The sequence below is a fragment of the Paralichthys olivaceus genome, chromosome 4 (genome assembly GCF_024713975.1).
Source record: "Paralichthys olivaceus isolate ysfri-2021 chromosome 4, ASM2471397v2, whole genome shotgun sequence".
NCBI classification, from domain to species: domain Eukaryota; kingdom Metazoa; phylum Chordata; class Actinopteri; order Pleuronectiformes; family Paralichthyidae; genus Paralichthys; species Paralichthys olivaceus.
Genome location: NC_091096.1, coordinates 27501732 through 27517766, shown reverse-complemented (window position 1 = coordinate 27517766; position 16035 = coordinate 27501732). Strand labels below are relative to the sequence as shown.

General features: G+C 40.8%; 1 long non-coding RNA gene across 1 annotated transcript; it reads right to left on the bottom strand.

The window, feature by feature from the left end:
- Window positions 1-1441: 1441 nt before the first annotated feature.
- On the bottom strand, window positions 1442-7807 carry LOC138407354 (uncharacterized). The gene is made up of 3 exons (XR_011240779.1): window positions 4982-7807; window positions 2668-2833; window positions 1442-1886 (listed from the first exon to the last, which is right to left on the bottom strand). It is a non-coding gene; the product is annotated as an uncharacterized lncRNA (long non-coding RNA).
- Between the last annotated feature and the right edge of the window lie 8228 nt (window positions 7808-16035).

The window sequence follows — 16035 nt, the reverse complement described above, 5'->3', positions numbered from 1 at the left end:
TGAAAACCAAATCGCTCCAGCACCATATATAGGAAATCCCACCTGACAGAGTCAAACTCTTTTTCTGCGTCCAATCCTAATATTATAGCCTCTATTCGTTTTTCAATAATGTTTTGCATAATATGTAATGTACGTCGGATATTGTCCTGTGTCTGTCTCTGCTTTATAAAGCCCATCTGGTCCTGATGAATTATGTCTGGCAAAATTGTTTCTAAACGTCTAGCTAAGATAGCGGTGAATAATCTATAGTCCTGGTTAAGGACACTAACTGGTCTATAATTAGAACACTCCATTTTGTCCTTTCCTTCCTTCGGGATAACCGAAATGTAGGCTTCCCTCCAGGAGTTCGGGATATCTCCCTCTTTTAGCACCCAGTTAAATGCATTATTTAGCAAGAGGATCACTGTTTCTGTGAGCACTTTATAAAACTCTGAGGTGTATCCATCTATGCCCGGAGCCTTGTTGGTCTTCAGCTTTGAATCGCTGATTTTATTTCTTCTGCTGTGATTTCCTTTGTCAGAGCTGAATTCTGGTCCTCTGCCACCCTGTGTAAATTTAAGGAATCCAGCCATGTGGCTATCTGATGTTTATTATTTATTTTTGGTTGGGAATATAGATTCTTATAATATGTTTCAAAACATGTATGTATCTCATCTGTCTTATATTTTGGTAGATTTGTAGCTGAGTCCCTATACCATTTGCCTTTTTAATCTGTAGGCCAGCAATTTTGTAGATTTACCTACCGCGTCATAGTATCTCTGTTTCATGTACAACAGCTTTTTTTGAATCTCTTGTCCTGAGATATCATTTACCTCTGTTCTAACTCTTTTGATATTTTGGTTTATTCGCTCGTCCACATTTTTTTTATGTTCTTTTTCTAATTTTTTAAGCTCTGATTCTAATTTATTGAGTTTTTCCTGTTTGCCTTTTCAAGTATGTTGATTTAGCAATTCGTTTTCCTCTAATCACAGCTTTACATGCGTCCCGCAGCACCGAGGGAGATACCTCACCATTATCATTCTCCCTCACATACAACTGAATTTCTTTAATAAACTCTTCCTTCATTTGTCCTTTTAATACATTTATATTTAGCCTCCAAAGTGTTGATTTTTGTTCTTTTGACATAGCCAGAGTCATATATACAGGACTATGGTCTGATATGTCTCTCACTCCAATTTCACAATTTTCGATCCTATGACTGTCCTTACTGAACATGAAAAAAATTATCTATCCTGGAGCATATTTGATGTGGTGCTGAGAAAAATTTATAGTCTTCCCTTAGGATTGAATTCTTTCTAAATGTCAATTACTCTTTATGTAAAAAAAAAAAATGTTTGTACTTCTGTACTTATTTCACATTGTGGCATTGTATATACAGTAGGTGGTTACACTTGTGGTGGAAATTTATCTTGAGATGTAAAATAAAGAGTTTCTCAGACAGTTGTCTTTAGGTCATTTAATAGAAAGCTCTGCAGAGGGTTTCACAGAGTGGAACAACTCCGAATAGGGAATGAAGACGGTTTTATACAGTCAGGTAAACAGGAAACATAAGAGACAACTGTTGTGGCAGAACGCTCATGTGCTAATCACACGACACTCTCTGTGATTCTCAACCTGTGGGAGTATCAGTGTGTGTGGTTTCAGCTGGAGGCGTCAGCTGTTCACATGGAGCCGGTACTCCTTTGCAATGGTTAGTGTGCATCCAGGTGGCTCTCTCAGCACTGGAGTGTGGGTTGTGAGCAGCACCTGATAGGGGACTTGCCACCTGAGTGAGCGCTAGTTCTTTCTCCGAAAGTCTTTGACCACCACGAAGTCGCCTGGATGGGGGTCGTGAAGTGGTTCAGTCACTGGATGAGGAAGGGAAGATGTCACCTGTTTCCTGATGTCTGAAAGAGCATTAGTCAGGTTAGAACAATAGGACAACATATCATGCATATCACACAAGTCTGTGGAGGGAAGTGGAGAGGGTGAAGGACCCACACCAATTTGGGGAGGAGTTGCAAAAAGAATCTCATAAGGTGAAAGGTTAGACCTGGTTCGTTTTCTCATCCTCATATACATCAGCGCCAGAGGCAGGACCTTTGTCCATGTGAGACCTCTGTCTTCACAGCACTTTGCAAGCTTAGTTTTGAGTGTGCATTTTCTCGTTCCAAAGCTCCGCCACTGACTGGATGATATGCAGTGTGTTTGCACATCCATTCCTAGATGAGAGCTGAGTTGTTTGACAGCTTCGTTCACAAAGTGTCTGCTGTTGTCACTTTAGATTCTGCTAGGAATCCCCCATCGTGTAATGATGTCTTGTAACAGTGCTTTGGTGACTACACTTGCAGTTTGTTTTGAAGCAGGAAAGGCTTCAACCCATTTTGACCACATGTTGACCATCACTAAGCAGTGAGATTTACCTTCTAATGGTGAGGCCATGGTGAACAATCTTTTTACCTGAGGATGTGAGGAAATCTCTGTGCCTGCAGAGAGCACCAACATCATGAGTGAAACCAAATGCATATCTGGAGTCTTTGTAAACTGTGAGTGTTTTACTAGTAGCCAATTTGCATGCTTCAGTGAGCACAATGAGTTCTGCTGCCTGGGCTGAGAGGTGATGAGGAAAAGGACCAGAGAGGAGAATGTCACTATCAGAATAGACAGAAAAACCAACAAAGTTAGTACCAGAGACCGGGTTCACGTGAGGCGGAGCCATTTACATACAGAATCAAGTCATAGTTCATCAGAAAGGTCAGGTTGGGGTGAACACTGGACTTGTAGTTCAGCAACACAGTTGTGTTCTCCACCCGTCATCTGGAAGCGGGAGAAGCGTGGCTGGATTCAAGGTTTTCTGTGAGAATGAGAGACATAGCATGAGTAACAAGAAGCGTCAAGCAAGAACTGCTTTTTCACAGGCGGCCACTGCACACAAGCTTTGTGGAGGGCCAGCTGCCACTGGGTCAAGTTTAGCAGAGAAGTAGGCTCACAGTAGCCTTGACAAAGGCGTCTGAATGTGTAGGCCTTGTTTTCAAAGTTAAAAGCAAACCAGTACTGGCTGTCCTTGTGGACAGGAACGTTTAGAAAAAGCATTGGATAAATCTACAACCGAAAACCACTCTGCATCAGGCGGAATTTGGGAAAGCAACGTGTACGGGTTGGGAACAATGGGTGATCGAGCAATTACAGCGTCATTCACAGCCTTCAAATCCTGCACAAATCACCACTCAGTAGGTTGACCTTTACCTCTTGTGGTGTCTGAAATGTCATGTGTTGTGTTCTCTTTAAAGGAAGCTGATCTCTGAGTTTGAGGCCCATAGTTCCTGAGGAATTCAGAGGCCTATAAGTTTAGGTTTTCTGAGAAAAACTGAATGTATACATTAATGCATTAGGTCATGGCTTCAACTGTCACCCTAAATTTGAGCTGGTGCCTTTCCCTCCCTGTTACCAAACAGATGAGGTGGGCTGGATGAAAGCCAGATGTGTTTTCTTTAGATTCACAAAAACAACTCTCCTATATAAACTGGGAGTTGAAGCTGTTAGGGAGAAGAGATTCACATTGGCCCCAGATCTCTCTCCAGGCAGATTGCAGTGCTTGTATTGATGCTGAACTTTTAGTAATAAACCTTTCAAACAATCAAGCGGTGTCAATCGGCGATTCCTTCATCATCACATCATCGCTACCCCAATATACAACACTCTGATTTTCTTAACTGGAAACAGTGGAGTATGGACTGGCGAATCAGGGCAGGGCACAATTACACCAGCCTGCAAGAGAGATGCAAAAACAGGGCGTATCCCATCCACAGCTTCCTGTCTGACTGGGTACCATTGTTTACATGGTCGATATTCAGATTTTGGGGTAATTGTAACTGGGTCAGTTATCTGATTAGTTTGACAACATGATATGAGAATGGAGATAGTCATCAACCACATACAATGATCCTGTGGCAGGAAAACACTGATTTGGAGAAAAATTGCATTCATGCAAGGTGAATAGATCAGGCGTCATGGTTAAATGCCAGTCACTGACTGTCTGAAATGATGGTCCAAGTTCTCTCCACTGGTCATCATGTGATTTATTCATAAAGTGGCTCTGTGTGCACAAAACAGCTGAAAAAAGTGGCTCTGTGTGCACAAAAGCATTGGAGATAGCGAGAGAAGCTTAAAATTAGAACTTTAGTTCAGAAGATGAACTTTTGTTCACAAAGTGGCTCTGCGTGCACAAAAGTGCTGGAAACAGTGAGAGAAGCTTAAAATTGCAACACTAGTTCAGAAGATGAACCTTTCTCCAAAAAGTGGCTCTGAGTGCACAAAAGCACTGGAGATGGCAAGAGAAGCTTAAAATTGCAGCTGTTTTGTGCACTCAATATTGCAACTTTAGTTCAGAAGATGAACCTTTGTTCACAAAGTGGCTCGAAGCTTCTTTTGTCATTTCCAGTGCTTTTGTGCATGCAGAGCCACTGTTTCCAGTTGTTTTGTGCACTCAGAGCCACACAGAGGCAGTGGCAAATCTAGACCATATCAAGAGTATAAATATGGAAGATATGGCGGGATGAACAGAATGAATGGTATAAATATAAACAGAATTATCAGTGGAATATAAATATGGCAGTATGAACAGAATTACAGTACTAATATAAATGTGGTGCTCTCCCAAAAAAATCAAGCACTACAAACCAACACCACCATGACTACAAATAACCTGAAACGTGCTCCTAACACTATTCTGGAGGAACGATTTGGGCCTCCACACTTGGTGAAACTTTCACTACTGACCATCCCATTCGCTTATAATGGGGAGTGTTTTTCCCTGAATATCTCAGGGACCGAAGGTCATAGCTGCCGGGCACTGCCACCTACAGAAAGAGCATCCCTGAAAATGGGTAGGGGGGTTGCCAAAGTAATAATAATATAGTAGTAATATGTGTCAGTTGTGCTGCTGCTGCTTCAATCATTTCAGCTTTAAATACCTCAGGGTCCACTTCAGTGACGACCTCACCTGGACATTAAAGACCACACAGCTAGTCATGAAGGCTCAACAGCGGCTATACTCCCTGGGGAGGCTGAGGAAGTTTGGGATGACTCCTAAGATCCTCAGCAACTTCTACAGCTGCATCATTGAGAGCATATTGACCAGCTGCATCACCGTGTGGTACGACAGCACATCTACTATGGACCGCAAACGCCTGCAGAGAGTGGTGAAGACAGCAGAAAAAAACATCAAGAACTCACTGCCCTCTCTGAAGAGCATTTACCACCGCAGGCAGGGTTCACAGGAGAGCTGCCTCCATTATTAAACTATTTCCATTTGTAATGTTTACGTTTACATTGCATACATTTGCACTGCTCAGTTTTGCAAAATCCTCACCCTATTCACCTCATTACCCTTGTTTTCACCTTACTCTTAAACATGTTTCATATTCTTATTGTATTTGATGTCAATATTGTATTTGAATGTCAATTTTGGTCAGCTGGTTTTCCAGAAAGGACAGCACAAGAATTTCAATTCACAGGGGAACGTGTGTTCTCGTGTGTATTGGACAGTAAAAATTGTTGAATCTTGAATTGGCAAGAAAACATTCAGCCACTCAGCTCTTTATGGAAGAGTTTGGACATGGCTACAGAACAAAATAAAAAGGCAGTGTCCAAAATGAAACACTAAAACACTTGACTTCTGCTAACAATAGTCTTTGGTTTCCACTGACTGCATTTCCATTGGATTTGCACTCAAAATCATTGATTTTTAATGGTTTGTGAGTGTAGGAATAATGGGGATTGTGACTTGATTAGGTGGGTGCAATGTTTTTTTCCGTCCACTAGATGGAGGTCATTGACCACGGATCACAACATTTTTTCCAAGATTCAACATCTTGAATCAACTTTATCAGTGTTCAAGTCAAGTCAACTTTATGAACAACTAGAAAATCTCTCCTGCCGAGACATTTTGAATGGGTGCCTTGTGCTCGTCGCCGACGCTCGCGTACAGAGAGACATTTCCTTTAAGACGAAGGACAGAGACCCTGAGAGGGACAGACATGTATAAAAGCTGCATTTTGATCACACGATCCAGGTTGGCAACGGAGAGACTGTACCAATTTCAGAGAGAGAGAGAAACCATGTTGTAAGGTTGTAAGGTCTTATAACCATCCATGGCATTTAATCTTAAAAATCCAGCCACTTTCAGGCTTCCTGGCAACATTCTGTAACTATTTGTGGATTTTTATTTTGAAAGTCCAGACTTTTTTAGGCTTCTTAGGAACATCCCTTAACCATCTGGGGATTTTATTTTAAAAATCCAGCATCTCTTAGGCTTCCTGGGAACATTCTGTAACTATTTGGGAGTTTTATTTTGAAAGTCCACTCTTTTACCGGCTCCCTGGGAACATCCTGTAACCATCTGGGGGTTTTATTTTGAAAATGCAGTGTATTTTAGGCTTCCTGGAAACATTCTGTAACTATTTGGGGTTTTTATTTTGAAAATCCAGACTCCTTCGGGCTTCCTGGTAAGGTCTTGTCATCATCCAGGACTTTTATTTTGAAATACCAGCATCTTTTAGGCTTCCTGGAAACATTCAGTAACTATTTGGGCATTTTATTTTGAAAATCCAGCATCTTTCAGGCTTCCTGGAAACATTCTGTAACTATGTGGGCATTTTATTTTGAAAATCAACTCTCTTTCCGACTCCCTGGGAACATCCTGTAACCATGTGGGGGTTTTATTTTGAAAATCCAGCATCTTTCAGGCTTGCTTGGAACATTCTGTAACTATTTGAGAGTTTTATTTTGAAAATCCAGCATCTCTTAGGCTTCCTGGGAACATTCTGTAATTATTAAGGGGTTTTATTTTGAAAATCCAGCATCTTTCAGGCTTCCTGGGAACATTCTGTATCTATTTGGGAGTTTTATTTTGAAAGTCCACTCTTTTTCCGGCTCCCTGGGAACATCCTGTAACCATCTGGGGGTTTTATTTTGAAAATCCAGTGTCTTTCAGGCTTCCTGGAAACATTCTGTAACTATTTGGGGGTTTTATTTTAAAAATCCAGCGTTTTTCAGGCTTCCTGGGAACATTCTGTAACTATTTGGGAGTTTTATTTTGAAAGTCCACTCTTTTTCCGGCTCCCTCGGAACATCCTGTAACTATTTGGGCATTTTATTTTGAAAGTCCACCTTTTTTTAGGCTTCTTAGAAACATTCCTTAACAATCTGGGGATTTTATTTTGAAATTCTAGCTTTTTTTACTCTTCCTAGGAACATCCTGTAACTATTTGGGAGTTTTATTTTGAAAATCTACTATTTTTCCAGCTCCCTGGGAACATCCTGTAACCATCTGGGGGTTTTATTTTGAAAAACCAGGCTCTGTACAGCTTTCCTGGTAGCATTCTATTACTATGGGGGGGCTTATTTCAAAATAAAGGCTATGTACAGACTTCCTGGTAACATTCTATTACAATGGGGGGGGGGGCTTATTTTCAAAATAAAGACTCATTACATGTTGGCTGGTAACATTCTATTATAATGGGAGGGGGCTTATTTTCAAAATAAAGGCCCATTACATGTTCCTGGTAATATCCAGTTACTATGGGGAAGGGGGGGGGGGCTTATTTATACACTCAAACATAAGCTCTGTACATGTTTCCTTGTAATATGGGGGGGGCTTATTTTCAAAATAAAGGCTTTGTACAGTCTTCCTTGTGACATTCTATTACAATGGGGGAGGGTTGTTTATTTTTATATTCAAAATAAAGGCTCATTACATGTTTGCTGGTAACATTCTATTATAATGCGGGGGGGGCTTATTTTCAAAATAAAGGCCCATTACATGTTCCTGGTAATATCCAGTTACTATTGGGGGGTGGGGGGGCTTATTTTTACTTTTATTCATATGCTCCAAAAATTAGCAAAAACCACCACCCTCACCCGGATTCGAACCCAGACTTACGTCACATGATCCGAGTGCCTTAACCACTGGGCCAAAGCGGATGGTGGCAAAAACTTTGAATCTAGTAAATTTATAGAGGAGACTTGACCTCTGACAGTCTATGGGGTTGCTATGGTTACTCACTGATTAGATGAGGAACACCTGCTGCGCGCACACTTTGGAGACAAAAACTGGTTTCAGACCAAACCTCAAACAAAAGCTTCTAACTCAAAATCTATAAGTCGTATCTGAGAAATGAACACATTGTGAGAATCACAAGACTTTGGCCGACGTCCACATATGTTTATATTTAATAAGAGTTAAGAAATGAGACCGTAAGAGCGATTTAGAAATTTAGTTTTCTCATCAGGAATCTTTTTTGGTGATCTCCATTGAAGACCATTCAAAAGTTAGAGGGCGCTGCTCTAGCGCCACTCTTCAAACAAAAGCTTGTAACTGAAAAACTATAAGTCCTATCTGAGAAATGAAAACATTTTGAGAATCCCAAGACTTCCACGAACATACAGATATGTTTTGGCGGGAGAGAGTTCAGAAATGAGGCCGTGGGAGCGAGTTAGAAATTTTTTTCTGTATTTCTCCTTTTCTGACTTTTTTTCCCAAAATTAACATGGGAGTCAATGGAGAGATGAGACCGGAAAAGATTTCTCGGTAAATTGACTCAGCCTAAACTACTGGACCGAGAGATGTCAGAGTGGCATGTGTGCGTAGGAAACAAACTCTACTTTCACCAGATGTAAAAATCATGTCTGTCGGACTCCGTTTGTGGCTAGGAGAAGTGTTTAAACAGAGAAAAAGTGGCTGAAAAACGCCCGTTTTGGCCAATTCTCTCTTTAGGGCGAGAGACCTCGAGTCCCATTCGTCGATTTCGGCCACGTTTTCGCGATTTTTGAGCGAATTATTGGACGAAATTCTTAGAAAAGTCATAGCACACGATTCGACGTAATTCCGCATGTTTTTTTATAGGTCTCGAGTATGTGCGATGAAATCTGTGGGAGGAGTAGCAGGACAAAAAAACGGCGGAAGAAGAACGAAGAATAACTAGAAAATCTCTCCTGCCGAGACATTTTGAATGGGTGCCTTGTGCTCGTCGATGCCGGCGTTGCTTCGAACACAGAGACGCATATTATCCAGGTTTACGTGAAATCCAATTTCAGAGAGACATTACGTTTTGGTGGGAGAGAGAGAGAGACGGTGAGAGCGAAAGACATTTCCAAAAGCTGCTTGATTTTATAAACATGCATGATCCAGGTTGGTGAGAGACTTGACCAATTTCAGAGAGACAGAGAGAAACCATGTTTTAAGGTCTTATCACCATCCATGGCATTTAAATTTTAAAATTCAGCCTCCTTCAGTCTTCCTGTGAACATCCTGTAACTATTTGGGGGTATTATTTTGAAAATCTAGCATCTTTCAGGCATCCTGGGAAAATTTTGTAAATAATTGGGGTTTTTATTTTGAAAATCCAGACTCCTTCGGGCTTCCTGGTAAGGTCTTGTCATCATCCAGGACTTTTATTTTGAAATACCAGCATCTTTTAGGCTTCCTGGAAACATTCAGTAACAATTTGGGCATTTTATTTTGAAAATCCAGCATCTTTCAGGCTTCCTGGAAACATTCTGTAACTATTTGGGCATTTTATTTTGAAAATCCACTCTCTTTCCGACTCCCTGGGAACATCCTGTAACCATCTGGGGGTTTTATTTTGAAAATCCAGCATCTCTTAGGCTTCCTGGGAACATTCTGTAACTATTTGGGAGTTTTATTTTGAAAATCCACTCTTTTTCTGGCTCCCTGGGAACATCCTGTAACCATCTGGGGGTTTTATTTTGAAAAACCAGGCTCATTACATGTTTCCTAGTAACATTCTATTATGATGGGGGGGGCTTATTTTCAAAATAAAGGCTCTGTACAGACTTCCTGGTAACATTCTATTACAATCGGGGGGGCTTATTTTCAAAATAAAGGCTCATTACATGTTTTCTGGTAATATCCAGTTACTATGGGGGGGATGAGGGGGCTTATTCATACGCTTAAACATAGGCTCTGTACATGTTTCCTTGTAATATGGGGAGTGGGGGGGCTTATTTTCAAAATAAAGGCTTTGTACAGACTTCCTGATAACATTCTATTACAATGGGGGAGGGTTGTTTATTTTTATATTCAAAATAAAGGCTCATTAGATGTTTGCTGGTAACAATCTATTATAATGGGGGGGGGGTTGTTAATTTTTATTTTCAAAATAAAGGCTCATTACATGTTTACTGGTAATATCCAGTTACTATGGGGGGGGGATGGGGGGGCTTATTTATACGCTTAAACATAAACTCTGTACATGTTTCCTTGTAATATGGGGGGTGGGGGGGCTTATTTTCAAAATAAAGGCTTTGTACAGTCTTCCTTGTGACATTCTATTACAATGGGGGAGGGTTGTTTATTTTTATATTCAAAATAAAGGCTCATTACATGTTTGCTGGTAACATTCTATTATAATGGGGGGGGGGCTTATTTTCAAAATAAAGGCCCATTACATGTTCCTGGTAATATCCAGTTACTATGGGGGGGGTGGGGGGGCTTATTTTTACTTTTATTCATATGCTCCAAAATTTAGCAAAAACCACCACCCTCACCCGGATTCGAACCCAGACTTACGTCACATGATCCGAGTGCCTTAACCACTGGGCCAAAGCGGATGGTGGCAAAAACTTTGAATCTAGTAAATTTATAGAGGAGACTTGACCTCTGACAGTCTATGGGGTTGCTATGGTTACTCACTGATTAGATGAGGAACACCTGCTGCGCGCACACTTTGGAGACAAAAACTGGTTTCAGACCACCCCTCAAACAAAAGCTTCTAACTCAAAATCTATAAGTCGTATCTGAGAAATGAACACATTGTGAGAATCACAAGACTTTGGCCGACGTCCACATATGTTTATATTTCATAAGAGTTAAGAAATGAGACCGTAAGAGCGATTTAGAAATTTAGTTTTCTCATCAGGAATCTTTTTTGGAGATCTCCATTGAAGTCCATTCAAAAGTTAGAGTGTGCTGCTCTAGCGCCACTCTTCAAACAAATGCTTGTAACTCAAAAACTATAGGTCCTATCTAAGAAATGAAAACATTTTGAGAATCCCAAGACTTCCACGAACGTACAGATATGTTTTGGCGGGAGAGAGTTCAGAAATGAGACCGTGGGAGCGAGTTAGAAATTTTTCTTCGTATTTCTCCTTTTCTGACTTTTTTTCCCAAAATTAACATGGGAGTCAATGGAGAGGTGAGACCGGAAAAGATTTTTCAAAAAAATGTTCAAGCCTAAACTACTGAACCGACAGATGTCAGAGTGGCATGTGTGCGTAGGAAACAATCTCTATTTTCACCTGATGTGAAAATCATGTCTGTCGGACTCCGTTTGTGGCTAGGAGAAGTGTTTAAAGACAAAAAAAGTGGCTGAAAAACGCCCGTTTTTGGCCACTCGCTCTTTTGAGAAAGCGAGCTTTAGTCCCATTCGTCGATTTTGGCCACGTTTTCGCGATTTTTGAGCGAACTACTGGACGAAATTCTTAGAAAAGTCATAGCACAGGATTCGACGTAATTCCGCATCGTATTTTATAGGTCTCGAGTATGTGCGATGAAATCTGCGGGAGGAGTAGCGGGACGAAATTTTGGGAAGAAGAAATAAGAATAACTAGAAAATCTCTCCTGCCGAGACATTTTGAATGGGTGCCTTGTGCTCGTCGATGCCGGCGTTGCTTCGAACACAGAGACGCATATTATCCAGGTTTACGTGAAAACCAATTTTAGAGAGACATTACGTTTAAAAGAGAGAGAGAGACGGTGAGAGCGAAAGACATTTCCAAAAGCTGCTTGATTTTATAAACATACATGATCCAGGTCAGTGACAGACTTGACCAATTTCAGAGAGACAGAGAGAAACCATGATGTAAGGTCTTATCACCATCCAAATTCCCCCTCCTTCAGGCTTCTTCAGAACATCCTGTAACTATTTGGGGTTTTTATTTTGAAAATCTAGCATCTTTCAGGCTTCCTGGGAACATTTTGTAAATAATTGGTGTTTTTATTTTGAAAATCCAGACTCCTTCGGGCTTCCTGGTAAGGTCTTGTCGCCATCCAGGACTTTTATTTTGAAATACCAGCGTCTTTTAGGCTTCCTGGGAACATTCTGTAACTATTTGGGAGTTTTATTTTGAAATACCAGCGTCCTTTAGGCTTCCTGGGAACATTCTGTAACTATTTGGGAGTTTTATTTTGAAAATCCAGTGTCTTTCAGGCTTCCTGGGAACATTCTGTTACTATTTGGGAGTTTTATTTTGAAAGTCCACTCTTTTTCTGGCTCCCTGGGAACATCCTGTAACCATCTGGGGGTTTTATTTTGAAAGTCCACTCTTTTTCTGGCTCCCTGGGAACATCCTGTAACCATCTGGGGGTTTTATTTTGAAAATCCAGTGTCTTTCAGGCTTCCTGGAAACATTCTGTAAGTATTTGGGGGTTTTACTTTGAAAATCCAGCGTCTTTCAGGCTTCCTGCGAACATTCTGTTACTATTTGGGAGTTTTATTTTGAAAGTCCACTCTTTTTCTGGCTCCCTGGGAACATCCTGTAACTATTTGGGCATTTTATTTTGAAAGTCCAGCTTTTTTTATTTTTCTTAGAAACATTCCTTAACAATCTGGGGATTTTATTTTGAAATTCTAGCTTTTTTTTAGTCTTCCTAGGAACATCCTGTAACTATTTGGGAGTTTTATTTTGAAAATCCAGCATCTTTTAGGCTTCTTCTGAACATTCTGTAACTATTTGGGAGTTTTATTTTGAAAGTCCACTCTTTTTCCGGCTCCCTGGGACCATCCTGTAACCATCTGGGGGGTTTATTTTGAAAGTCCAGCTTTTTTTAGGCTTCTTAGAAACATTCCTTAAAAATCTGGGGATTTAATTTTGAAATTCTAGCTTTTTTTACTCTTCCTAGGAACATCCTGTAACTATTTGGGAGTTTTATTTTGAAAATCCACTATTTTTCCAGCTCCCTGGGAACATCCTGTAACCATCTGGGGGTTTTATTTTGAAAAACCAGGCTCATTACATGTTTCCTAGTAACATTCTATTACTATGGGGGGGGCTTATTTTCAAAATAAAGGCTCTGTACAGACTTCCTGGTAACATTCTATTACAATGGGGGGGGCTATTTTCAAAATAAAGGCTCATTACATGTTTCCTGGTAATATCCAGTTACTATTGGGGGGATGGGGGGGCTTATTTATACACTCAAACATAGGCTCTGTACATGTTTCATTGTAATATGGGGGGGTGGGGGGGGCTTATTTTCAAAATAAAGGCTTTGTACAGTCTTCCTTGTGACATTCTATTACAATGGGGGAGGGTTGTTTATTTTTATATTCAAAATAAAGGCTCATTACATGTTTGCTGGTAACATTCTATTATAATGGGGGGGGGGCTTATTTTCAAAATAAAGGCCCATTACATGTTCCTGGTAATATCCAGTTACTATGGGGGGGGTGGGGGGGCTTATTTTTACTTTTATTCATATGCTCCAAAATTTAGCAAAAACCACCACCCTCACCCGGATTCGAACCCAGACTTACGTCACATGATCCGAGTGCCTTAACCACTGGGCCAAAGCGGATGGTGGCAAAAACTTTGAATCTAGTAAATTTATAGAGGAGACTTGACCTCTGACAGTCTATGGGGTTGCTATGGTAACTCACTGATTAGATGAGGAACACCTGCTGCGCGCACACTTTGGAGACAAAAACTGGTTTCAGACCACCCCTCAAACAAAAGCTTCTAACTCAAAATCTATAAGTCGTATCTGAGAAATAAACACATTGTGAGAATCACAAGACTTTGGCCGACGTCCACATATGTTTATATTTCATAAGAGTTAAGAAATGAGACCGTAAGAGCGATTTAGAAATTTAGTTTTCTCATCAGGAATCTTTTTTGGTGATCTCCATTGAAGTCCATTCAAAAGTTAGAGGGCGCTGCTCTAGCGCCACTCTTCAAACAAATGCTTGTAACTCAAAAACTATAGGTCCTATCTAAGAAATGAAAACATTTTGAGAATCCCAAGACTTCCACGAACGTACAGATATGTTATGGCGAGAAAGGGTTCAGAAATGAGACCGTGGGAGCGAGTTAGAAATATTTTCCCGTATTTCTCCTTTTCGGACTTTTTTCCAAAAATTAACATGGGAGTCAATGGAGAGGTGAGACCGGAAAAGATTTCTCGGTAAATTGACTCAGCCTAAACTACTGGACCGAGAGATGTCAGAGTGGCATGTGTGCGTAGGAAACAAACTCTACTTTCACCAGATGTAAAAATCATGTCTGTCGGACTCCGTTTGTGGCTAGGAGAAGTGTTTAAAGACAAAAAAAGTGGCTGAAAAACGCCCGTTTTTGGAAACTCGCTCTTTTGATAAAGCGAGCTTGAGTCCCATTCATCGATTTCGGCCACGTTTTCGCGATTTTTGAGCGAATTATTGGACGAAATTCTTAGAAAAGTCATAGCACACGATTCGACGTAATTCCGCATCGTATTTTATAGGTCTCGAGTATGTGCGACGAAATCTGTGGGAGGAGTAGCGGGACAAAGTTTTAGGAAGAAGAAATAAGAAAAATAAACGCAGAAAGTCTCGAGGAATAATAATATAAGTGCCAATGCATTGCATGGGGCTTTGCCCCATGCAATGCATTGCCAGCTGGGGGCTCCGCCCCCAGCTGGCAAGGCACCCATAATAAACCCGAGGAATAATAATATAAGTGCCAATGCATTGCATGGGGCGAAGCCCCATGCAATGCATTGCCAGCTGGGGGCTCCGCCCCCAGCTGGCAAGGCACCCATAACTAGAAAATCTCTCCTGCCGAGACATTTTGAATGGGTGCCTTGTGCTCGTCGCCGATGCTCGCGTACAGAGAGACATTTCCTTTAAGACGAAGGACAGAGACCCTGAGAGTTGACCAATTTCAGAGAGAGAGAGAGAGAGAGAGAGAGAGAGAGAGACTGTAATAGTTCGAGAGGAAGGAGAGAGACCCTGGGAGAGAGAGTGAGACAGTGAGAGATAAAGACATGTATAAAAGATGCATTTTGATCACATGATCCAGAGTGGTGACTGAGAGACTTTACCAATTTCAGAGACAGAGAGAAACCATTTTATAAGGTCTAATCACCATCCATGGGATTTCATTTTAAAAATTCAGCCTCCTTCAGGCTTCCTGGGAACATCCTGTAACTATTTGGGGGTTTTATTTTGAAAATCTATCATCTTTTAGGCTTCCTCGAAATATTCTGTAACTATTTGGACATTTTATTTTGAAGGTCCAGCGTTTTTTAGACTTCCTAGGGACATCCTGTAACTATTTGGGGGTTTTATTTTGAAAATCCAGTGTCTTTTAGGCTTCCTGGGAACATCCTGTAACCATCTGGGGGTTTTATTTTGAAAATCCAGTATCTTTCAGGCTTCCTGGAAACATTCTGTAACTATTTGGGGTTTTTATTTTGAAAATCCAGCGTCTTTCAGGCTTCCTGGGAACATTCTGTAACTATTTGGGAGTTTTATTTTGAAAGTCCACTCTTTTTCCGGCTCCCTGGGAACATCCTGTAAACATCTGGTGGTTTTATTTTGAAAATCCAGCATCTTTTAGGCTTCCTCAGAATATTCTGTAACTATTTGGGGGTTTTATTTGGAAAATCTAGCTTTTTTTACGCTTCCTAGGAACATCCTGTAACTATTTGGGAGTTTTATTTTGGAAATCCACTCTTTTTCCGTCTCCCTGGGAACATCCTGTAGCCATCTTGGGGTTTTATTTTGAAAAACCAGGCTCATTACATGTTTCCTAGTAACATTCTATTACTATGGGGGGGCTTATTTTCAAAATACAGGCTCTGTACAGACTTCCTGGTAACATTCTATTACAATGGGGGGGGCTATTTTCAAAATAAAGGCTCATTACATGTTTCCTGGTAATATCCAGTTACTATGGGGGGGCTTATTTATACGCTTAAACATAGGCTCTGTACATGTTTCCTTGTAATATGGGGAGTGGGGGGGCTTATTTTCAAAATAAAGGCTCTGTACAGACTTC